This window comes from Ornithorhynchus anatinus, chromosome 1 (genome assembly GCF_004115215.2).
Source record: "Ornithorhynchus anatinus isolate Pmale09 chromosome 1, mOrnAna1.pri.v4, whole genome shotgun sequence".
Taxonomy (NCBI): Eukaryota; Metazoa; Chordata; class Mammalia; order Monotremata; family Ornithorhynchidae; genus Ornithorhynchus; species Ornithorhynchus anatinus.
Window position 1 is genome coordinate 179,181,805 of NC_041728.1, and position 26,282 is coordinate 179,208,086.

The following is a 26,282-nucleotide window of genomic DNA, read 5'->3' on the forward strand; positions in this document are numbered from 1 at the left end:
GCTGGGGTAAATACAGGGTAATCAGGTTGTCCCACGTGAGGCTCACAGTCTTAACCCCCATTTTACAGATGAGAGAACTGAGGCACAGAGAAGTTAAGTGACTTGCCCACAGTCACACAGCTGACAAGTGGCAGAGCCTGAATTCGAACCCATGACCTCTGACTCCCAAGCCCGGGCTCTTTCCATTGAGCCACTCTGCTTCTCTAAAAGCCCACCTCCTCCAGGAAGCCGTCCCACAATAGCTCAGCGGAGACAACTCCATACCCACCCAGAACACTTGTGTACTTTTTTATTGTTTACATTCATTCATTCAATCATATTTATTGAGCGCTTACTGTGTGCAGAGCACTGTGTTAAGCTCTTGGAAAGTACAATTCACCAACAAGGAGACAATCCCTGCCCACAGTGGGCTCACAGTCTAGAAAGTGGAAGACAGACATCAAAACAAGTAAACAGGGATCAATAGCATCAATATAAATAAATAGAATTATCGATATATACACATCAAAACAAGTAAACAGGCATTAATATAAATAAATAGAGTTGTAGATAGGTACATATACAAAAAGTGCTGAGGGGCAGGGGGGTAGAGCAAAGGGAGCAGGTTGGGGAGATGGGGAGGAAAAGCTGAGGAAAAGGGGGGCTTAGTCTGGGAAAAGTTAATCAAGTGGGACCCAGTCTCTGTCCCACAATGGACTCACACTCTTAATCCCTGTCTTTTCCAGATGAGGTAACTGAGGCACAGAAAAGTTGAGTGACTTGCAGACAAGTGGCAGAGCAGGGACTAAAACCCATGATCTTCTGACTCCCAGGCCCATGCTCTATCCAGTAAGCCAGGCATGTGGGACAGGGAATATGTCCGACCTGATTATCTTGTATCTACCTCAGCGCTTAGTAGAGTGCCTGGCACAAAGTAAGAGCTTAACAAATAATACTACAATTATTATTATCTGGACAACAGTGCTGTGGGAGTCAGGGAGGGGTGGGTATAAAAGCTTAGGAGGTACAGACCCAAGTGCTTAGTACAGTTCTGTGCACTCAGTAGGTACTCATAAAATACCACTGGTTGATCGATAAGGGGTGTAGCATGTATGGCCTAGTGAAGAGAGCCCAGGCCTGGGAATCAGAAGGTCATGGGTTCTAATCCTGGCTCCACCACTTGTTTAGTGTGTGACCTCAGGCAAGTCACTTCACATCTCTGTGCCTCAGTTCCCTCAACTGTAAAATGGAGATTAAGACTGTGAGCCCCGTGTGGGACAGGGACTCTGTCGAACCCAATTGTCTTGTATCTACCTCAGCACTAAGAACAGTGCCTGGCACATAGTAAGCACTTAACATATACCGAAGCAGCGTGGCTCAGTGGAAAGAGCCCGGGCTTTGGAGTCAGAGGTCATGGGTTCAAATCCCGGCTCAGCCATTTGTCAGCTGTGTGACTTTGGGCAAGTCACTTAACTTCTCGGTGCCTCAGTTACCTCATCTGTAAAGTGGGGATTAAGACTGTGAGCCCCACGTGGGACAACCTGACTCCCTTGTGTCTACCCCAGTGCTTAGAACAGTGCTTGGCACATAGTAAGCGCTTAACAAATACCAACATTATTATTATTAATAATTATTATTATTTACAATATTGGCAAAGCCAAGTTCTTATTAGTCCATGTACTGTGAGCTCGCTGTGGGTAGGGAATTTGTCTAGCCACTCTGTTGTATTGTACTCTTCTGAGTGCTTAGTATAGTGCTCTGCACACAGTAAACAGCGGGTCCTAGTGGCCTATTGGAGAAAGCATGGGCTTGGAAGTCAGAGGAAGTCAGAGCCTCAGTTACCTCATCTACAAAATGGGTATTAAGACTGGGAACCCCAGGTGGGTTATGAATTGTGTCCAACCTGATTATACTCCACTCCTCTACTTCCACTTGGTTCCCTGTGCCCCAATCTCATCCATTTTGCCACCAAACCCTTTTCCACATCCTCCCCCTGGCCTGGATTTCCCTTCCCCTCCAAATAGGCCAGACCTCTACTCTTTCCACCTAGAAAGCATTATTAAGGTCACATCTCCTCCAAGAGGCCTTCCCCGATTAAGCCGTCTTTACCCAGCTCCCTCTCCCTTCTGAGTTAACTATACTCTTGGATCTGTGACCTTTGGACTTTTGATATTTGCCCCACCCCCAGCCCCACTGCACTTACATACATATCTTTAAATTATATGTTATAAATGACTTATTAATTCATATTGTCTGTCTCCCCCTCTAGACTGTAAGCTCATTATGGGTAGGGAACGTGTCTGCTAATTCTATTGTATCTTACTCCCCCAGATGCTTAGTATAGTGCTCAATGCCTAGTAAGCGCTCGATAAATTACCATTGATTGATTGTTTAACTTTTATCTCCTTCAGCTCTTAGGACAGTGTTTGGCACATAGTAAGTGCTTAATAACTACCATTAATTGATTGATTGATTGAGTGATAGTCCCTTGGTAGTCACAAAAGGTAGCTCACCACCCCAGAGCATGGCTCACTGCAGAGAGTGACTTTAGGATGTAATAGTAATAATAATTATAATAATAGTATTTGTTCAGTGCTTACTGTGTGCCAGGCATTGTACTAAGCACTGGGCACTGTACTCAGCACGGGCATGCTCATGCTAGCTAGCAGAAGACCCATAAAACATTCACCATACATTAGTGTTTTATGCCTATCTACTCCTCCTGTGTTTTCATTCATACATTCATTCCACTGTATTTATTGAGCACTTACTGTGCACTATACTAAGCGCTTGGGAGGGTACAATACAACAATAAACGGACACATTCCTTGCCCACAATGAACATCTGTCCATCTTTGGCCTTCCAGTTCTCTTCTCCTCTGTTCTCTTTCTCTCCTTCTCCATTTTTTCTCTTTGTTTTTCTCTTCCAGTCTCTGACCTTCTCCTCTCATCCTCTGAGGAACTTAACATTAATTAATTAATTCATTCAATTGTATTTATTGAGTGCTTACTGTGTTCAGAGCACTGTACTAAGTGCTTGGAAAGTACAATTCAGCAACAACAGTATGGCCCATTGGAAAGTCCACAGACCCAGGGGTCAGAGGACCCGGGTTCTAATTTCATTCCTTACTTGCCTGCTCTGTGACCTACAAGTGACTTAACTTTTCTGGGCCTCGATTTCCCCATCTAATGACAACAACAACAATCATGATAATAATAATAATATTTCTTAACTGCTTACTATGTGCCATACATTGTACTAACGATTGGGGTAGACATGAGGTAATCAGTTTGGACACAGTCCCTGTCCCATAAGCGGCTCATAATAATAATGTTGGTATTTGTTAAGCACTTACTAGTGCAGAGCACTGTTCTAAGCGCTGGGGTAGATACAGGGTAATCAGGTTGTCCCACCTGAGGCTCACAGTTAATCCCCATTTTACAGATAAGGTAACTGAGGCACAGAGAAGTGAAGTGACTTGCCCACAGTCACACAGCTGACAAGTGGCAGAGCCGGGAGTCGAACCCATGACCTCTGACTCCGAAGCCCAGGCTCTTTCCACTGAGCCACGCTACAATCTAAGTAATTGTATGGTACTCTCTCAAGCTGTTAGTATAGTGCTCTGTTGCTCTGTATACAATAGGCTGAAAGCTGCTGAGGGCAGGCACCATGTTAACTAGCTCTCTTGAGCTCTCCGGAGCACTCATTACAGTGCTCTGCACACAATAGAACTGTACGCTCCATGAGCCTCCTAACTCTTCTGTACTGTACTGTCTGAGAGCAAAACATCTCTCCTCATGACTTTCTGGGAGCAAACCATCTCTCCTCCTGGCTCTTTGAGAGCAAACCACCTCCCCTCATGACTCTGGAAGGGAACTGCCTCCCCTCATGGATCGCTGGAAGGAAACCATCTCTTCTCACAGCTCTCTGGAAATAAACCGTCTCCCCTCACAGCTCTCTGGGAGCAAATCACTTTCCCTCATGGCTCTTTGGGAGCAAACCGCCTCCCCTCATGGATCTCTGGGAGCGAACTATCTCTTTTCACGGCTCTCTGTCAGTCAGTCTTATTTATTGAGTGCTTACTGTGTACAGAGCAGTGTACTAAGTGCTTAGAAGAATCCAATATGACAATAAACAGACACATTCCCTGCCCATGACGAGCTTACAGTCTAGAAGGGAAATGAACCATCTGAGAATGAACTCTCTGGGAATTAACTGCCTTCTCTCATGGATCTCGGGGAGTGAATCGTCTCCCCTCATGGCTTTCTGGAAGCGAAATTTCCCCCCTCGCAGGTCTCTAAGACCAAATTGTCCCTCCTCAAAGCTCTCCAGGAGCAAAATGTCTCCCCCAATGGGTCTCTGAGAGCGAACTGTCTCCCCTCATGGCTCTCTGGGAGCAAATAACAATGATGATGGTATTTGTTAAGCACTTACTATGTGCTAAGCACTGTTCTAAGCAAATTGTCACCCCTCATGGCTCTCTGGAATTGAACCACCTTTCCACGTGACTCTCTGAGACCTTCCATCTTTTAGCATCCGGCTCCTCTCATAGGATGGCACCGGGAAAATCACTTTGAGCCCAGAGCCCGAAAGAAGCCAGGCAGTGGGATGGAAGGAAGTCAGGCAACTTTTGTCCCTTCATCGCCCTGCCCCCTGCCTCCCCAGCGGGCCAACACTCTGCAGTTTCTGGAGATTCAGCCATGTTGAAGGAGCCTGGAGGATCATCTGACCAGCTGTCTTATTTTTTTGGTCTTGCTGCCTGAATTCCTTGTTGTCCACCTTGTCTCTGGAGTCCACAGAAAGGAGGAGCCAGGGCTGATTTTCCAAGCTGATTTTTTTTTAATGGTAGTTGTTAAGAATTTACTATGTGCCAGGCACTGTACTAAGCGCTGAGATAGATACAAGATAATCAGGTTGGACACAGTACCTCTCCCCCAGAGGCCTCAGAGTCTGAATCTCCATTTTACAGGTGAGGTAACCGAGGTGCAAAAAAGTTAATTGCCCAAGTAGATAAGTGACAAAGTCAGGATTAGAACCCAGGTCTTCTGACTCCCAGGCCAGGGTTCTGTCCACTAAGCCATGCTGCTTTGATTCAGCGTGGCTTAGTGGATAGACCCCGGACCTGGCAGTCACAAGGACCTGGGTTCTAATCCCAGCTCCGCCACATGTCTGCTGTGGTACCTTGGGCAAGTGATTCAATTCTCTGGGCTTCAGTTCCTTTATATGTAAAATGGGGATTATGAGTGTGAGCCCCATGGGGGACAGGGACTGTGTCCAACCTGATTAACTTGTATCTACCGCAGCACTTAGAAGAGTGCTTGACACATAGTAAGTGCTTAAGTACCATTATTACTATTATTATTATTCATAAGCCCATTGTTGGGTGGGAATTGTCTCTGTTTGCTGAATTGTACATTCCAAGCACTTAGTACAGTTCTCTGCACATAGTAAGCGCTCAATAAATATGATGGAATGAATGAATGAATAAGGACTGGCTCTTCTCTGAGCCCAACCCACCCCCACCCCCACTGCTGTCTGTCTACCCCCCGCCCCCCAGACTGTGAGCTTGTTTTGGGCAGGGACTGTCACTCTTTGTTGCTATAATGTACTTTCCCAAGAGCTTAGTACAGTGTTCTGCACACAATGAGTGCTCAATAAATATGATTGAATGAATGAATAAATGAATGACTATATCTTTCTTCCTGAAAGTTTTCTTTCTTGCTCTTCTCAAGTCTCTTCTAGCCCAGGGTAATTTCCTCTGCTCTGATCAAGTCAGTTGATATTTGGTCACTGAATCAGACCTGGCAGAAACCAGCTTAGTGCCCTAGGGGCCAATTGGACCTCACAGGACCCAAACCTGCCCAGGGGTCATTCTATAATGAGCCTGCTCTAGCCAGAAGAGAAGGGAGGGCAGGGCAGAGGTTTTAGACAAGGCCAAGTCCCAGGTCTTCCCAGCCCCCCAGCCTTCCCCCACCCCCAACCCAGGCCCCTAGGCCCCTTGGCCCAGGCCTGATTAATAAAAGGGGAAAGAAGCAGATTTGGGGTGTAGTCCTTTTTAGCTAACTATAAATGTATAATCCTCAACCAAACTCTGAGGTTTCATGCTCACCTTAGACTGTAAGCTCACTGTTGGCAGGGAATGTGTCTGTTTATTGTTATATTGTATGCTCCCAAGTGCTTAGTACAGTGCTCTGCACACAGTAAGCACTCAAGAAATAGGATTGCATGAATGAATGAATGAATGAATGCAAGGAAAGAGAGGTAGAAACATTGAGAGAGAGAATCAAACAGAAAGAGATAGGTAGAGATAGCAAAAGAGGAGGGAGAGACAGAGAGACATAGGCAGGGAGGAAAGAGAGGAACACAGAGAAAGAGGATAGGCAGAGATAGAGAAAGAGGAGGGACCGTCAGAGAGAGATAGGCAGGGAGGAGAAAGACAGAGAGAAAGAGAAGGGAGATATAGAGAAAGGAGGGAGAGTCAGAGAGATAAGCAGGGAGGAAAAAGAGAGAGATAGATTGGCAGAGATAGAGAAAGAGAAGTGAGAGTCAGAGAGCTAGGCAGGGAGGAAAGAGACAAACATAGAGAAAGATGAGCAGAGAAAGAGAGGGGGCAGTCAGAGAGAGATAGGTAAGGAGGAGACAGAATGAGGGAAGAGAGGAGAAACAGATAAACAGAGAGGGGAAAGGAGAAAAAGTGAGATACAGAGAAAAAGAGGGGCAGAGAGGGAGTTTCAGACAGAGCCAGGGAAAAAAAGAAAGAGAGTGAAGGAGAGAAGAGAAAGGAAGAGGGAGAGAAGAGAGAGGAAGAGAGAGAGAGCAACAGAGAGAAAGAGGGGAGGGACAGAGAGATGGAGAGAAAAACAGGGAGAGAGGAGGGAGAGCTCGAGTTATGGAGGGAGAGATGTGAGGGAGACCAGACAGGGCAGGGAATGTGTCTGTTCTATTGTTCTACTGGACTCTTCCAAGCGCTTAGTACAGTACTCCGCACACAATAAGCACTCAATCAGTAAGACTGGCTGACAGACTGACTGCAGGCCGAGCAGGGGCAAGAGGGGAGGCCCGGTGGGTCTTGGCGGGGGTCGAGGCAGGAGCGTGGTCAGTTTCGGCCTGGGGGCCCCCTCAGTGACCCCGCAGCTCACACTGCACTGAATGTCCTGGGGCTTAGACAACCACCAGTGAAGACTCCCCAAGAAAGCTGGGACCTGCTCCTAGCAGGGCACACTCAGGGGAGGGCGTGGGTGTGGGGGAGGGAATGGACATGGGGCAGAGGGAGTATGAACTTGGGTTCTAAATGGTCTGCTGTGTGACCTCGGGCAAGTCACTTCACTTCTCTGGGCCTCAACCTCAACCTCCCGGGCCATATACACCAGACCACCACTTTCCCCACCTTCAAAGCCTTATGGGAATTTAAGAGCGTTAGCCCCATCTAGAGTCATTCGCCAGACGATGACTCTCCCCTCCCTTCAAGGCCTTACTGAAGGCCCATCTCCTCCAAGAGGCCTTCCCAGATTAAGCCCCACTTTTCCTCATCTCCCACTCTCTTCTGCATCACCCTGACTCACTCCCTTTGCTCTTCCCCCCCTCCCCTCCTCACAGCTCTTATGTATATATTTGTTATTTTATTTATTTTTATTGCTGTCCGTTTACTTGTAATGATGACTGTCTCCCCCCCTCTAGACTGTGAGCTTGGTGTGGGCAGGGACTGTCTCTCTTTATTGCTGTATTGTGCTTTTCCAAGTGCTTAGTAAGCCCTCAAAAAAACGACTGAATGAATGAGTGAATGTGGGACAGGGACTGTGTCCAACCTAATCACCTAGTGTTTACCTCAGGGTTTAGAACAGTGCTTGGCACGTAGTGAGGGCTTAACAAATACTATTATTGTTATTATTATCGTGTGTGGGGGGTGGATATTGGGGGAAGGGTGTGGACATGAGGGTGTGGACACGGAGGGGCACATGGACTTTGGGGGCGGAGGCGTGTAGAAGCAGCATAGTTTAGTGGAAAGAGCATGGGCTTGGGAGTCAGAGGTGTTGGGTTCTAATTTGCATCCGCCACTGATCAGCTATGTGACTTTGAGCAAGTCACTTGACTTTTCTATGCCTCAGCTACCTCATCTGTAAAATAGGGACTGTGAGCTCCACATGGGACAACCTGATTACCTGGTATCTCCCCCAGCACTTAGAACAGGGCTCGACGCATAGTAAGCGCTTAACAAATACCATCATCATGATGGGGGAAATAGGAATTTAACCTTCACAAGGCTTGCTAAAACCCACCCTTTCCTTTCTGTCCAAACTGCTATCATGTTAATTCAAGCACTTTATCCTGTCCCCTCTTGATTACTACACCAGCCTCCTGGCTGACCTCCCGGCCTCCTGTCTCTTCCCTCTCCAGCCCATACCTCACTCTGCTGCATGGATCGTTTTTCTAAAAATCTTTTCAGTTCTCAAGAACCACCTCCGCATCAGAAAGAAACTCCTTAGCATCAGTTTTAGGCACTCGTTCAGCTCACCCAGCCCTCTACCTTGCCTTAATAGTAATAATTCTGATGATAGTATTTGTTAAGCGCTTACTGTGTGCCAAGCACTGTTCTAAACACTGGGGGAGGTACAAGGTAATCAGGTTGCCTCCCATGAGGCTCACAGTTTTAATCTCCATTTTACAGATGAGGTAACTGAGGCACAGAGAAATTAAGTGATTTGCCCAAAGTCACACAGCTGATAAGTGGTGGAGCTGGGATTAGAACCCATGACTTCTGACTCTCAAGCATGGGCTCTTTCCACTAAGCCACTTACCTTGTTGATTTTCTGCTGCAGCCCAGCCTGCATACATGGCTTCTCTAGCTCCAGCTTACTCACTGTATCTGGATCTCGTCTATTTCACTGCCGACCCCTTTCCCACATCCTCCCTTTGGCCTAGAACTACCTCCCCCGCCATATACACCAGACCACCACTTTCCCCACCTTCAAAGCCTTATTGAGGTCACATCTGTCCACTCTAGACTGTAAGTTCATTTTGGACAGGGAGCGTGTCTGCTAATTCTCTCGTATTCTGCTATATTGTCCTCTCCCAAACGCTTAGAACTATGCTCTCCACATTAGTAAGAGTTCAATAATACCATTGATTGATTGATTGGATAGGTCTCCCCTGACTACGACCTCTTTTCCCCAGCTTCCTCTCCCTTTAGCGTCATCTTTCCCTTTGGATCTGTAAACTTTGAGCATTTGATATTTGCCCCACAGGACTTATTTACGTAGCTATAAATTATATATTTGTAAATTACTTATTCGTTCAGTGGTATTTATTGAGTTCTTACTATGTGCAGAGCACTGTACTAAGTGCTTGGAATGTACTTATATTAAGGTCTGTCTCCTCATCTAGACTGTAAGTTCTCTGTGGGCAGGGAACCTGTCTACCCATTCTGTTGTGTTATACTCTCCCAAGTGCTTACTACAGTGCTCTGCCCAAAGTAAGCATTCAATAAATACCATTGATGATGGTGACTTGGGGGAGGGGGTACCCACTGTCTACCCCCCTTACTCATTTCTGCTGCTCATCTTCTTCTCTCCCCCCCCCTTCATCCCTCCCTCCTTCCACTCTCTCTCCCTCCTTCCCTCTCACTTCCCTCCCTTCCTCCCTCACGATAATAATAGTAATTGCGGTATTTGGTAAGTGCTTACTATGTGCCAGGCCCTGTACTAAGCGTTGATACGAGCAAACTGGGTTGGACACAGGCCCTGTCCCTCATGGGGCTCACAGTCTCAATCTCCATTTTACAGATGAAGTAACTGAGTCACAGAGAAATGAAATGACTTGCCCAAGGCCACACAGCAGACCGGTGGCAGAGACGGGATTAGAATCCATGACCTTCTGACTCCCAGGCCCGGGCTCTAATCACTATGTCGTGCTGCTCCCTCTCACCTCCCTTCCTTTCTCCTCCACTTCTCTCCTTCCCTCTCTGCCCAGCCCATGTGCCTCTCCTGCCTCAACCTCCCCAGTGAAAGAAGGGTTGTGTTCCAACCAGGATTCTGGCCTGGGTTGGCCTCAACAGACCTCTGACCCTTCTCTCTGATGGGGAGTGTTCAAAGGGGAATTTAAAAACTCTCTTGACCTGGTTGTGTCTCTGTTGCTGGAGCAACAGAGGTTTTTTTTATAGGCACTTCTGGTGCAGGAACAAAGAAAAAAAATCTCCTTTAAAAGGGAGGACTTTTATATGGGCTTTGCTTTAATTTCAACCCATTCCCTGCTCTCCCCCTCCCCCTCCAATGTACCAGATCTGCCAAGAACTCTTTCCACATCCCTGTTTTACCACCTCTTCCTCCTCCACCTCCTCCTTCTTCCTCCTCCGCCTTCTCCCCCTCCTCCTCCCTTTCTCTTCCTTCTTCCTCATCTTCCTCCTCCTTTTGCTCTTCCCCATCTTCCTCCACCCCTCCTCCTCCTCTTGCTTCTCCCCAGCTCCAACCCCCCCCCACCCCCCCTTCCAAGGTATGGCGTAGTGGATAGAGCCCAGACCTGCGAACTAGAAAGTCATGGGTTCTAATCCCAGCTCTGCCACTTGTCTGCAGTTTGGCCTTGGGCAAGTCACTTCACTTCTCTGGGCCTCAGTTCCCTCATCTGGAAAATGGGGATTGAGACTGAGTCCCACGTGGGACAGGGACTGTGTCCAACCCGAATTGTTTGTATCCACCCCAGTGCTTAGCACACTGCCTTGTACATATTAAGTGCTTAACAAATACCACAATCATTCATTATTATTACTATTACTTTCTCCTCCTCTTGCTCTTCCCCCATCTTCCTCTTCCTCCTCTTGCACCTCACCACCTCCACCACTGCATCCTCCTCCTCCTCCTCTTCCTCCTCCTGCCCAAGGTCACACAGCAGACAAGTGGCGGAGGCAGGATTAGAACCCATAACCTTCTGCCTTCCAGGCCGGTGCTCTAGCCATTACGCCATGCTGCCCGGTACCCACTGTTTCCCCACCACCTCCCTGTGTCTGCTACAGCCCCTGCAGGAATTAGAACCCAGGTCCTCTGATTTCCAGGCCCGGGCTCTCTCCCCAGTCCGTATCCCCCTCTTCCTCCCATCCCTTAACTGTGGGGATCCTTCAAGGCTCACGGCTGAGTCCTCTTCTATTCTCTATCTACATTCACTCCCTTCGAGAACTCATCCACTGAGCTTGCTGGGGGCAGGGAATGTCACTGTTGTTGTATCTTACTTTCCCAAGTGCTTCATACAGTGCTCTGCACACGGTAAGCGCTTAATAAATATGATTGAATGAATGAATATTCTTATACTCTACTATTTCCCCTATCCCTAATTTATTTTAATCTCTCTCTCTCCCTCAGGAGTTTGTAAATTCCTTGTGGGCAGGGATTGGGTCTGTTAACTCTGTTGTAGTGTATTCTCCCAAGTGGTTAGTACAGTGCTCTGTAAACAGTAAGTACTCAATAAAGATCACTGATTAATCCACTCCAATAGCTTTAGCTCCTTGAGGGCAGGGGTTGTTGCTTCTAAATATACTGTACTCTCCCAAGTGTTCAGTACAGTAATCCCTCAACACTTTCCATGGATTAATTGGCTTTCATTATTAACTGCCCTCACTCTCCTGGTGCTTTCCAAACCCCTAGACTGTAAGCTCATTATGGCTAGGGAATGTGTCTACCAACTCTGTTGTATTTTACTCTCCCAAGCGCTTAATACATGTTCTGCACACAGTAATAATAATAGTATTTGTTAAGCACTTACTATATGCCAAGCACTGTTCCAAGTGCTGGGGTAGACACAAGATAATCAGGTTGTCCCATGTGGGGTTCAGAGTCTTCACCCCCATTTTCTAGATGAGGTAACTGAGGCACAGAGAAATGAAGTGACTTGCCCAATGTCACACAGTAGATAATTGGCAGAGCTGGGATTAGAACCCACGACCTCTGACTCCCAAGCCCGGGCTCTTTCTATTAAGCCAAGCTGTTCCCTAAGCATGCTATACTTGAGAAGCAGCATGGCATAGTGAAGAGAGCACAGGCCTAGGAGTCAGAAGGTGAGAGGTTGTAATCCAGACTCTGCCACTTGTCTACTGTGTGACCTTGGGCAAATCCCTTCACTTCTCTGGGCCTCAGTTACTGCATCTGAAAAGTGGGGATTGAGGCTCTGAGCCCCACATGGGATAGAGACTGTGTCCAACCCAATATACTTGTAATAATAATAGTAATAATAATAATTATGGCATTTGTTAAATGCTTACTGTGTGTCAGGCACTGTACTAAGTGCTGGGGTGAATACAAGGAAATCAGGTTGGACACAGTCCCAGTTCCACGTGGGGCTCACAGTCGCAATTCCCACTTTACAGATGAGGTAACTGAGACTTAGAGAAGTGAAGTGACTTGCCCAAGGTTACATAGCAGACAAGTGACAGAGCTGGGATTAGAACCCGTGACCTTCTGACTCCCAGGCCTGTTCTCTCTCCACTATGCCACGGAATATATCTATCTACCCCTGTGCTTAGTGCAATCCCTGGCTCATAGTAAGCGCTTAACAAATACCACAGTTATTATTATTATTATTACAGCTATCCACCAAATGCCACACAATCTTCACTCGTGCATAGATCATGGAATGCCCACCCGCCCCCAGTTTCTCAGGTCATCATCCCATCTTCCCTCCGTGAAAGGCTAAGAGAATCCTCACCCCTCCAATGCCCCCCCCACACCCCTCCATTTTTGTGAGAGAGGGACTGTGTCTGACCTGATCATACTTGTTTTGTTTTGTTTTGTTGTCTCTCTCCCCATTCTAGACTGTAAGCCCGTTGTTGGATAGGGATTGTCTCTATCTGTTGCCGAATTGTACTTTCCAAGCGCTTAGTACAGTGCTCTGCACACAGTAAGCGCTCCGTAAATACGACTGAATGAATGAACATCTGAATGAAAGGCTGAGGGAATCTCCATCTCCTCTGGGAAGCCTTCCCAGGTTAAGCAGTGTGGTCTAATGGATAGAGCCCAGACCTGGGAGTCAGAAGGACCTGGGTTCTAATTGCTGTGTGACCTTGAGCAAATCAGTTAACTCGTCTGAGAAATGGAGAAGTAAATCCCCTGAACCATGTCCAACCTGACTAGTTTGATTCTACCCCAGTGCTTAGTACAGTGCCTGGCACATAGTAAGTGTAGCTTGATTCTACCCCAGTGCTTAGTACAGTGCCTGGCACATAGTAAGTGCTTAACAAATACGATTAAAAAATAGCAGTAGCAGCAGTAGCAATATCAGCAGCAGTAGTAGCATTAGTAGCAGTAATAATAATAATAATAATGGTATTTGTTGAGTGCTCACTATGTGCCAGGCACTGTACTAAGCTCTGGGGTGGATACAATTAAATCAGGTTGGACGCAGACCCTGTCCCACGTGGGGCTTACAGCCGCCATCTCCATTTTATAGATGAGGTAACTGAGGTAACTGAGGTAACTGAGGCACAGAGAAGTGAAGTGGCTTGCCCAAGGTCACACAGACAAGGGGTAAAGCCGGGATTTGAACCCATGACCTTCTGAGCAGTAGTAGTAGCAGCAGTCATAGCAATAGTAGTAGTATTCATTCAATAGTATTTATTGAGCGCTTACTATGTGCAGAGCACTGTACTAAGCACTTGGAATGTACAATTTGACAACAGATAGAGACAATCCCTGCCCAACGACTGGCTCACAGTCTAAACTGGGGAGACAGACAGCAAAGAAAAAAAGAACAAAACAAAAACAAGACAACATCATCAAGATAAATAGAATCAAGGAGATATAAACATTAACAAAATAAATAGGATAATAAATACAGTCCTCTGGCCTGTAAGCTCGCTCTGGGCAGGGAAGGAGTCTGCTAATTCTGTTGTATTGTAGTCTCCCAAGCACTTAGTACAGTGCTCTGCACACAGTAAGTGCTCAATATATACGATTGACTGAGGACATTCCAGGCTATCCTCTCGGGGGCCACGGTATAGTAGTAATAGCGATGGACAGGGAATGCGTCTGTTCTGTTGTTGTGTTGTACTCTCCCAAGTGCTTAGTACAGTGCTCTGAACACATACAGTCACTGGGAAAAGCCTGGATTGCCCACTGTCCTACCATTTCCTGGCCATCTAATAATAGTAATAATTAAGGTGTTTGTTAAGCGCTCACTACTAATAATAATAATGACGGCATTTGTTAAGTGCAAAGCACTGTTCTAAGTGCCGGGGAGGATACAAGGTGATCAGGTTGTCCCACGTGGGGCTCAGAGTCTTCATCCCCATTTCATAGATGAGGTAACTGAGGCACAGAGAAGTAAAGTGACTTGGCCAAAGTCACCCAGCTGGCAAGCGACTGAACCGGGATTGGAACCCATAACCTCTGATTCCCAAGCCTATGCTCTTTCCACTGAGCCACGCTGCTTGTGCCAGACACTGTCCTGAACGCTGGAGTACAAGATAATCAGGTTGGACCCAGTCCCTGTCCCACAGAGGGGTCTCGGTCTTCATCCCCATTTTCCAGATGAGGGGACTGAGGCCCAGAGAAGTGAAGTGACTTGTCCAAGGTCACACAGCGGACAGACCTAGGTTTAGAACACGGATTCTTCTGACTCCCAGGTCCGGGCTCTATCCAATAGGCCACACTGCTTTTGGCCACCATCCGGCCACTACCCAGCTACGGTTCAGCCACCTTCAAGTCATCGTCTGGTCACTGTCCAGCCACGGTCTGGCTACTGCATGACCACCACCTGACCAGCACCAATAGACGGTCCATCCACGAGGAAGTGCCCATCTTCCTCCCGTCCCCGACCCAGGTGGGATCTCAGACGGGGAAGCCATTTCCAGAGGCTCCTGGCGTTTCCTGCCCCCATCGTCACAAAAGTGGGGAAAAGAGTGGAGTCATGGGAAGCTGGATTTCTCTCTCTGGCTCCTTTCAACTTCTTTCCTTATAATTAGGTGTGGGGAGGAGTGGTGTTCGTTGGAACTTGTCGGAGCTCAGCTCTTCCCTCAGAATTCCCTGCCTGGAAGGGGCTTGGAGCCTGATGGAGGCTTATACCCAGGAACTCGTCCAGGACCCGTCCCCAGGGGCTGACTGGACCTCGCGTTTGGGGCCCGGCAGGAGGAAGGGGGGATCCCCAGTTCTGTCTCTTTCCTGTTGCGTGACCTTGAGCAAGTCACTTTGCTTCTCTGGGCTACAGTTTCCCCATTTGTAAAATGGGGATTCAATGCCCAGCTCCCCCTCCCTCCCCATTGCCCCGACTCGCTCCCTTTGCTCTACCCCCCTTCCCCACCCCAAAACACTTGTGTATATATGTGCATATCTATAATTCTATTTATTTATAGTAATGCCTGTTCACTTGTTTTGATGTGCATATATAGCTATAATTCCATTTTTTTATATTGACGTTATTGATGCCTGTTTACCTGTTTTGATGTCTGTCTCCCCGCTTCTAGACTGTGAACCCATCGTGGTCAGGGATTTTCTCTCTTTGTTGCTGAGCTGTACTTTCCAAGAGCTTAATACAGTGCTCTGCAACAGTAAGCGCTCAATAAATATGATTGAATGAAGGAATGCATACCCGTTGTCCTGGCCCATTAGATTTTTGAGCCCTGTGTGGGACAGGGACTATGCCCAATCGCTTTCTTTTATATCTCCCCTACCGCTTAGCCTTGTGCTTGGTACATGTTACACGGTTAACAAATACCGCAGTTATTTTTATTATTATTAAACTCCTCTAGATTGTAAGCTCATTGTGGGCAGGGAATGTGTCTGTTTATTGTATTGTACTCTCCCAAGTGCTTGGTACAGTGCTCTGCACACCGTAAGTGCTTAATAAATATGACTGAATGAATGAATGAATTTTGTAAAGGGAAAAAAACCTACTCTGGGCCCGTCTCTGGTCACGCACAGTCTGTCTCCTCCTCCCCAGTCAAGAATCTCCCAGGTAATAATGGTGGTACTTGTTAAGCTCTTACTACATGCCAAACCCTGTCTAAGCACTGGGTTAGATACAAGTTAATCAGGTTAGACACAGTCCCTGTCCCACATGGGGCTCGCACTCCTAATCCCCATTTTCCAGATGAGGTTATTGAGGCACAGAAAAGTGAAATGACTTGCCCAAAGTCACTTAGGAGACACATGGCAGATCCGGGATTAGAACCCAGGTCCGCTGACTCCCAGGCCTGGGCTCTATCCACTAAAGCATGCTACTCAGTTAGACACCAGGATGAAGGGTCATTAGATACTGAACCGGGTGACCAATGAGCAATGGCTGAATCTCTCTGGGGAATAGAGACACCTCTATCTCTGGGGAAGAGCGGGTGGGGCATGGAAGCTATAACCTTGTACTGCCCCTCCTGGCACTGGCACTGACTGCCCGTGGGACCCAAGGAAGCTCGGTTCTAATCCCGGCTCTGCCACTCGTCTGCTGTGTGACCTTGGGTAAGTCACTTCACCTCTCTGGGCCTCGGTTACCTCACCTGCAAAATGGAGATTAAGACTGTGAGCCCCAAGTGGAACAAGGACCGTGTCCAACCTGATGAGCTTGTATCTTCCCCAGGGCATGGTAGAGTGTGTGGCATATAGTAAGCATTTAATAAATACCATAAAAATAATTAAGATCTGAGAGGCTGAGGGAGGGGCGAATAAAGGGAGCATATCCAAGTGCAAGGGAGATGCAGAAGGGAGGGGGAGAAGAGGAAATGAGGAGGGGAATTTCCTCCTGCTCCAGGTGAGGGGAGGGCAAAGAGATGAAAGGAGAAGACGCTGAGCCCACTGTGGCCATGGGAGCCACCTGAGGCACCCAGGGTAACAGGAAGTCACCGAAAGACTGTCTGTCTAAGAGTAGCTGGTGCCCCACCCCCGCTCCGATCCCAGGCTGGTCGAGGACCTCCAGGCATCCCAACACCTTCCTGCTCCTACTTGCCCTTCTCCCAGCTTTCTCCTTCTGTAAATTACACCTGCCTGCCTGCCTGTCAGTGCCTAGCGCTCTGTAGGATCTCACAGATGCCACTGACCAACCGACTGACTTACTGAATGCTGACTGCCTGACATTGCTGACTGTGACTCCGTGATGACTGCCTGCCTTTCTGACTGCCTGCTGACTGACAGCCTGGCTGACTGCCCGTCTGACTGACTGCCTGAATGACTTTCTGTGAGTGACTGATTCCTTGACTGACTGCCTGAATGACTGTCTACTGCCTGACTGACTGCCTGACTGACTGCATGACAAACTGCCTCACTGACTGACTGTCTCAGTATCTGCCTGATTGCTTGACTGGCTGCCTGACTGACCACCTGTCTGAATGACTACCTGACTGAATGATTGCCTGCCTGAGTGACTGCCTATCTGCCTGCCTGCCTGTCTGCCTGACTGATATGCTGATTGACTGACTATCTGACGGCCTGACTGTCGAAATGACTGCCCCAGTGATTGCTTGAGAGCTTCGCTATCTCCCTCACTGATTGAATGCCAGCCTGACTGCCTGTCTGACAGACTGCCTGTCTGACCGACTGCCTGTCTGACAGACTTCCTGCCTGCCTTCCTGAGACTTTCTAACTGCCTGATTTCCTGAATGACTGCTGACGGCCTGACTGTCTCACTATATGACGGCTGTCTGCCTGCCTCACTTACTGCCCGACTGCCTGTCTGACTGCCAACTGCCTGACTGCCTGACTGCTTGCCTGCCTGATTGACTGTCTGAAGGCCTCATTGTCTGACTGACTGTCTGCCTGAATAACTGTCTGATGGCCTGACTGCCTGAATGATTGCCTGAGAGCCTCGCTCTCTGCCTCACTGATTGAGTGCCTGCCTAATTCTCTGTCTGACAAAATGCCTGCCTGACTGACCTGACAGACTTCCTAACTGACTGATTGCCTGCCTGAGAATTCCTACCTGTCTCCATGCCTGACTGACTGTCTGCCTGCCTGACTGCCTTCCTGAAACTTCCTAACTGCCTGATTTCCTAAATGACTGCTTGTTGACTGCCCGACTGCCCGACTGCCCGACTTGCCTCCTTATATGACTGCCTGTCTGACTGTCGCCTCACAACTGCCTGCTTGACTGACAACTTGACTGCTAACTGCCTGACTGAATGACTGCCTGACTGATTGACTGACTGCCTGACTGCCTCACTATCCCCCTGTTTTCATCTGTAAACTGAGGATGATAGATATCTATGCATCTTCCCTCTGAGACTGTGAGCCCTGTGTGGGCCGGGGACTGTGTCCCACCTGATTACCTTGCATCTGCCCCAGCGCTTAGAACAGCGCCTGATACATGATAATGGTAATAATAATTACGACATTTATTAAGTGCTTATTATGTGCCAAGCACTGTTCTAAGCCCTGGGGTAGATACAGTGTAATCAGGTCTCACTATCTGCCTGATTGCCTGACTGGCTGCCTGACTGACCACCTGTCTGACTGAATGACACATAGTAAGCGGTTATCACATACCATTTTAAAAATAAAAAAGTAATTGCCTCTTCTAATAATGATGATATTTGGTAAGCACTTATTATGTGCCAAGCACTGTTTTAAGCACTGGGGTAGATTCAAGATTATCAGGTTGTCCCACGTGGGGTTCACAGTCTTAATCCCTATTTTATAGATGAGGTAACTGAGGCACAGAGAAGTGAAGTGACTTGCCCAAGGTAACACAGCAAATGGCAGAGCTGGGATTAGACCCCATGACCTCTGACTTCCAAGCCTGTGCTTTCTCCACTAAGCCATGCTCTCTCTCCTATAGACTGGGAGATCCATGAGGGGTAGGCATGGTGTCTAACTAGAGAAGCAGCGTGGCTCAGTGGAAAGAACCCGGGCTTGGAAGTCAGAGTTCATGGGTTCGAATCCTGGCTCTGCCACTTGTCAGCTGTGTGACTTTGGGCAAGTCACTTCACTTCTCCGTGCCTCAGTGACCTGATCTTTAAAATGGGGATGAAGACTGTGAGCCTCATGTGGGACAACCTGATTACCCTGTATCTACCCCAGCACGTAGAACAGTGCTCTGCACATACTAAGTGCTTAACAAATACCAACATTATTATTATTATAAACTAGCTTGTATCTGCCCCAGTGCTTATTTCAGTACCGGGGAAAGAGTAAGCCCTTGGCAAATGGCATTCTTTTTATGATAATTAGTAACCATAATGATAATAACTGCCAGACATCTATAAGCTTATAAAAAATAATGGGAGAGCAGTAACGACTGATAGGCATTTATTAGTAATAACAATAATGATATTTATGGTATTTGTTAAGAGCTTACTATGTGCCAGTGACTGTACTAAGTGCTGGGGTGGAGCAAGCAACTCAGATTGGACACAGTCCCTGTCCCATGTAGGGCTCACAGTCTCAATCCCCATTTCACAGATGAGGTAACTGAGTCACAGAGAAGTGAAGTGACTTGCTCAAGGTCACAGTATCTTGATCACAAGATCAAGTAGTGGAGCCAGGATCAGAACCCCTGACCTTCTGAATCCCAGGCCTGTGCTCTATCTATTATGCCATGCTGCTTCCTCCCCCTCTAAACTGTGAACTCGTTACGGGCAGGGAGAGTGTCTGCTAGTTCTGTTGTACGCTCCCAAGTACTTAGCATGGTGCTGTGCACATAGTAAGCGCTCAATAAATATAACTGATTGATTGATTGATGGGAAGAAATCATCTTCAGGCATCAGTTCTGGTTCTGGGAAGCACCATGATGGGAAAGAGGGACCTGGGAAGCATCATCATCTTCTGCGTCCTGCCTCTGGCCTGTAAAGCCCTCCCTCCTCATATCCACCGGACAATTACTGATCCCCCTTTAGAGTCTTACTGAAGGCCCATCTCCTCCAAGAGGCCTTCCCTGACTAAGCCCCCCTTTCCTCTTCTCCCATTCCCTTCTGCGTCACCCTGACTCGCTCCCTTTATTCATTCATTCAATAGTATTTATGGAGCGCTTACTATGTGCAGAGCACTGTACTAAGCGCTTGGAATGTACAAATCGGCATCAGATAGAGACAGTCCCGGCCCTTTGATGGGCTTACAGTCTAATCGGGGGAGACGGGCAGACAAGAACAATGGCAATAAATAGAGTCAAGGGGAAGAACATTTCATAAAAACAATGGCAAATAAATAGAATCAGGGTGATGTACATCCCATTAAACAAAATAAATAGATATAAATAAATAAAAGATATATACAGTTGAGCGGACGAGTACAGTGCTGAGGGGGTGGGACGGGAGAGGGGGAGGAGGAGAGGGAAAGGGGGGAGAAGAGGGTTTAGCTGTATTCATCTCCATCTTCCAGCCTCATAGCACTTTTGTCCACATCTGTCATTTATACTGCTAAAGAAGCACGGTGGATTAGTTGGATCTGTGTTCTAATCTCAGCAGGATCTGGGTTCTAATCTCAGCTCCACCACATGTCTGCTGTGTGACCTGGGGCAAGTCACTTCACTTCTCTGGGCCTCAGACCCGTCATCTGTAAAATGGGGTTTAAGACTGTGAGCCCCATGTGGAACAGGGACTGTGTCCCACCTGATTAACTTATATCTACCCCATTGCTTAGAATGCTGCTTGGCCCAGAGTAAGTGCTTAACAAGTGCAATGATAATTATTATTATATCTGTAATTTATTGACTTATATTATCTGTCTCCCCCTCTAGACTGTAAGCTCATTGTGGGCAGGGAATGTGTCTGTTATATTGTTGTATTACATTGTTGTATTGAGCAGCATGGCAAAGTGGATAGAGCATGGGCCTGGGAGTCAGAAGGTCACGGGTTCTAATCTCAGATCTGCCAAGTGTCTGCTGTGTGACCTTGGGCAAGTCACTTCACTTCTCTGGGTCTCAGTTCCCTCATCTGGAAAATGGGGATTGAGCTTGTGAGCCCCACGGGGGACAAGGACTGCATCCAACCTGATTTACTTGTATCTACCTCAGTGCTTAATATAGTGCTACGCACACGGTAAACGCTTAACAAATACCATCATTATTATTATGAGGGGAAGCAACATGGCTCAGTGGAAAGAGCACGGGCTTGGGAGTCAGAGGTCATGGGTTCGAATTTCAGCTCTGCCACATAAGCTGTGAGACTGTGGGCATCACTTAACTTCTCTGTGCCTCATTTACTTCATCTATAAAATGGGGATTAAGACTGTGAGCCTCTTGTGGGACAACCTAATTACCCTCTATCTACCCCAGTGCTTAGAACAGTGCTCTGCACATAGTAAGTGCTTAACAAATACCAACATCATCATTATTACTATTATTATTATTACTCTCCCAAGAACTCTGCACACAGTAAGCGCTCAAGCATGGCTCAGTGGAAAGCGCGCGGGCTTGAGAGTCAGAGGTCACGGGTTCTAATCCCCGCTGTGCTGCTAGTCAGCTGTGTGACCTTGGGCAAATCACTTAACTTCTCTGTGCCTCAGTTACTTCATCTGTCAAATGGGGATTAAAACTGTGAGCCCCACGTGGGACAACCTGATCACCTTGTATCCCCCAGCGCTTAGAACAGTGCTCTGCACATAGTAAGCGCTCAATAAATACTATTGAATGAATGAATGAATTTAACTGACTGACTTCCTGGAGGCGGTGGCGGGCTTGCAGTCCAGCCAGGAGGTGCCGGTTTGAGGACGGGTCGGAGTCGCGGAGCCAGACAAGGCCGCCACTGTTCTCCAGCCACATCGCCTCGCTGCCAAGGTCAGCCTGGCACAGGAGAGGCTGGTGGGAGGGTCGGCCAGGTGGAAGGAGCCAGCTGGGGGGCAGAGCCTGGGGGGTGGATGAAAGCATTGGATGGGTAGAGGCCGTGGGGATGGAGTCTGTGGGGTGGGTGGAGCCTCCTGGGGTGGTCGTTCATTCAGTCGTAGTTATTAAGTGCTTACTGTGTGCAGAGCACTGTACTAAGCACTTGGAAAAGTACAAAAGTACAATTCATTATTGGGCAAGTCACTTCACTTCTCTGTGCTTCAGTTACCTCATCTGTAAAATGGGGATTGAGATTGGGAGCCCCACTTGGAACCACCTGATTACCTTGTATCTCACCCCAGCGCTTAGAACAGTGCATTCCAGGCCAGAGGCAGGACATAGGCCAGGGGTCGGCGGCGGGACAGGTGAGAATGAGGCCCGGTGAGAAGGTTAGTGCCGCCAGAGGAGCAGAGTGTGCGGGCTGGAATGGAGAAGGAGAGAAGCGAGGTGAGGTAGGAGGGGGTGAGGTGATGGAGAGCTTTAAAGGCAATGGTGAAGAGTTTTTGTTTGATACAGAGGTGGATGGGTACCACTGAAGATTTTTGAGGAGGGGGGTGATGTACCCTGAATATTTCTGTGGAAATATGAGCCGGGCAGCGGAGTGAAGTATGGACTGGAGTGGGGAGAGGCAGGAGGTTGGGAGGTCAGAAAGGAGGCTGATGCAGTAATAATAATAATGATAATGATGGTATTTGTTAAGCGCTTATTATGTGCCAAGCACTCTTCTAAGCACTGGGGGAGGTATAAGGTAATCAGGCTGTCCCACATGGGGCTCACGGTCTCTATCCCCATTTTACAGATGAAGTCACTGAAGCATAGAGAAGGTAAATGACTTGCCTAAGGTCATACAGTAGACAAGTGGCAGAGCTGGGATTAGAACCCATGACCTCTGACTCCCAAACCTGTGCTCTTGCCACTCGGGGGCTTAGTTGGGGAAAGCCTCTTGGAGTGTCTCTCTCAACCCACCTTTTCCAGCCCCCTTAGCCCATGCGTTACCATACCAAAGTTGGCGAGAATCTCCAGGATGAGATCCCTGACCTCACCATATTGTTATTATTATTACTATTACTTTGCATTGAGCGCTTACTATATAATAAAAATAATAAGTATAGAATTTGTTAAGTGCTTACTATGTACTAAGCACTGTTCTAAGCACTGGGGTAGACACAGGGTAATCAGGTTGTCCCATGTAGGGCTCGCGCTCTAAATCCCCATTTTACAGATGAAGTAACTGAGGCACAGAGAAGGTAAATGACTTGTCAAGGCCACACAGCAGACAAGTGGCAGAGGCTGGATTAGAACCCATGTCTTCTGACTCCCAAGCCCGTGCTCTTTCCACTAAGCCATGCTGCTGGGTGTTTGGGAGAGTAAAATATGACAGAATTAGCTAATAAAGTGCCCTACCCATAACAATAATAATAACAGTTATGATGATGATAATAATAATAATGATAATATAAATACTAGTATTTGTTAAGCACTACTATGTGACAAGCCCTGTCCAAAATACTGGGGTGGATATAGGATAATCAGATTGGACACAGTCCCTCTCCCTCTCTAGACTATATTAATATCTGTCTCCCCTTCTAGACTGTAAACTCACTGTGGGAAAGGAATATGTCTATTTCCTTGTATTCTCCCAGGTGCTTAGTACAGTGAAGCTGCGTGGCTCAGTGGAAAGAGCCCGGGCTTGGGAGTCAGAGGTCATGGGTTCGAATCCCAGCTCTGCCACTTTGCAGCTGTGTGACTGTGGGCAAGTCACTTTACTTCTCTGTGCCTCAGTTACCTCAACTGGAAAATGGGGATTAAGACTGTGAGCCTCATATGGGACAACCTGATTACCCTGTATACCCCAGCGCTTAGAACAGTGCTCTGCACATCGTAAGCGCTTAACAAATACCAACATTATTATTATTATTTTTACAGTGCTCTGCATACAGTAAGTGCTCAGTAAAGACGTCTGAATGACTGAATGAATTACTGTAAGTTCCTTATGGTTAGGCAACATGATTGCTAATTCTGTTGCATGGTAATAATAATAATCATAATAATTGTGGTATTTGTTAAGCACTTGCTTTGTGGCAGTCACTGTACTAAGTGCTGGGGTGGATACAAGCAAATTGTGTTGGACCCTGTCCCTGTCCCACACGGGGCTCCAAGTCTGAAACCCCATTTTACAGATGAGGGAACTGAGGCACAGAGAAGTGCCATAAAGGAACTGTGAAGCTAAAACAGGGTATATATTTAGGAGTGAAAGATCATCTTAAGTCAAAAGAGAGGCAGTGTGGCCTAGTGGCAAGAGCACAGGCTTGGGAGTCAGAGGATGTGGGTTCTAATCCCAGCTCCACCACTTGTCTGCTGTGTGACCTCGGGCAAGCCACGTAATTTCTCTTAAGTTAAGAGCAGCTTGGCTTAGTAGAAATAGCACGGGCTTGGGAGTCAGAGGTCGTGGGTTCTAATTCTAACTCCTCCATTTGTCAGCTGTGTGACTTTGGGCAAGTCATTTCACTTCTCTGTGCCTCGGTTACCTCATCTGTAAAATGGAGTTGAAGACTGAGCCCCGCTGTGGGACAACCTGATGGCCTTGTATCTACCCAGTGCTTAGAACAGTGCTTGGCTAATAGTAAGCACTTAACAAATACCATCACCATGATCATCATCATCATTCTCTGTGCCTCAGTGACCTTATCTGTAAAATGGGGTTGAAGACTGTGAGCCCCATGTGAAACCACCTGATTACCCTATATGTACCCCAGTGCTTAGAACAGTGCTTGGCACATAGTAAGCGCTTAACAAAATGTCATCATCATTATTATTATTGTTAAATGAAGGGTCTCCCCCAAGGTCACACAGTCCACCAGTGGCAGAGCCGGGACTCTTCCAAGTGCTTAGTACAGTGCTCTGCTCATAGTATGCGGTTAATAAATACAATTGACTGACTGAGGCAAAGAGCTTGTCTACCAAGACCAACAGAACAAGAAATATTTTGGTCCCGTACTCAGAACTACTTGACCAGTCCCCTGCCTTTGGGGAGAATCAGCAGTGATACTTGTGTTAATTAAGTGCCTACTATGTACTAAACACTGGAGTGGAGACAGTGCAGATCCAGTCAGAGAAAATAAGACCCGCTTTTTCTTAGAGCGCTATCGTTTTTTCAAAATGCTTTCACACTGGAAATCTCCTTCTATCCTCACAACATCCCGGCGAAGGAGGGAGAGGCAGGTCAGTCAATCAATTAATTAAGGGCTTAATTAACTAAGCTCAATTAATTAATTAAGCACTTGGGAGAGAACAGTACAACAGAGTTGGTAGCCAGGTTCCATGCCCACATCAGGTATCTTTATCCCCATTTCACAGAGAAAGGAAACTGACCTTTAGGGAAGTTAAGTGACTGGCCCAAGGCCACACAGCTGGCTAGGGGCACAAGTGGGATTAGAACCCGTGAGAACAGACATTTGACCCCCATTTTAGAGAAGCAACGTGGCTCAGTGGAAAGAGCACGGGCTTGGGAGTCAGAGGTTCATGGGTTTGAATCCCGGCTCAGCCACTTGGCAGCTGTGTGACTGTGGGCAAGTCACTTACCTTCTCTGTGCCTCAGTGACCTCATCTTTAAAATGTGGATTAAGACTGTGAGCCTCACATGGGACAACCTGATTACCCTGTATCTTTACCCCAGCACTTAGAACAGTGCTCTGCACATAGTAAGCGCTTAACAAGTACCAACGTTATTATTATTATTTTAGAGATGAAAAAACGGAGGCCCAGAGAGACGAAGTGATTTAATAATAATGATAATAATAATTATGGTATTTGTTAAGGGCTTACTATGTGTGAAGCACTGTTCTAAGCTCTGGGGGTGGGGATTCAAGGTGATCAGGTTGTCCCACATGGTGCTCACAGTCTTAATCCCCATTTTACAGATGAGGTAAGTGAGAAGTTAAGTGACCTGCCCAAAATCACACAGCTGACAAGTGGCAGAGCTGGGATTAAAACCCACGACCTCTGACTTCCAAGCCTGAGCTCTTTCCACTGAGCCATTTAAGGACAGCAGGAGACTGTAGTTGACAATTTTTCTCTCCTGTGATCTATAATCAATAATAAAGGAACTGGTAGTCAAGAAATATGCCAAAAATTAAGGTTAGGAAGACTTGCTATGAAGAGTCTGGAAAAAAACATGAAATGTGCTGATGTAACAACTGCTAGAAAAATACAAATTGGCAACTCTTTGTTGTTTCTAGTGACAATGTATGGAACTGAAACCTGGTCACTGAAAAATCAGGATAGAAAGAACACGATTCTTTTGAAATGTGGTGTTAGAGAAGGCTTTTGTGACTACCATGGACTGCCAGAAAAACAAACAAATGGATTTTAGAGCAAATTAAGTGGTCTTTGGGAGGCTAAATGACTCCACTTAGATTAGCATATTTTGGACATGTAATCAGGAAGGCTGATTCTCTGGAGAAGACCCTAATGCAAGGAAAAGTCCAGGGAAAACGTGGAAGAGGCAGACTGGCAGCTAGATGGATAGAGACTGTAACGACGATAACGGAAGAACCGTTAGAAAGGTTACGGATTAGGCGGAGGACAGGAT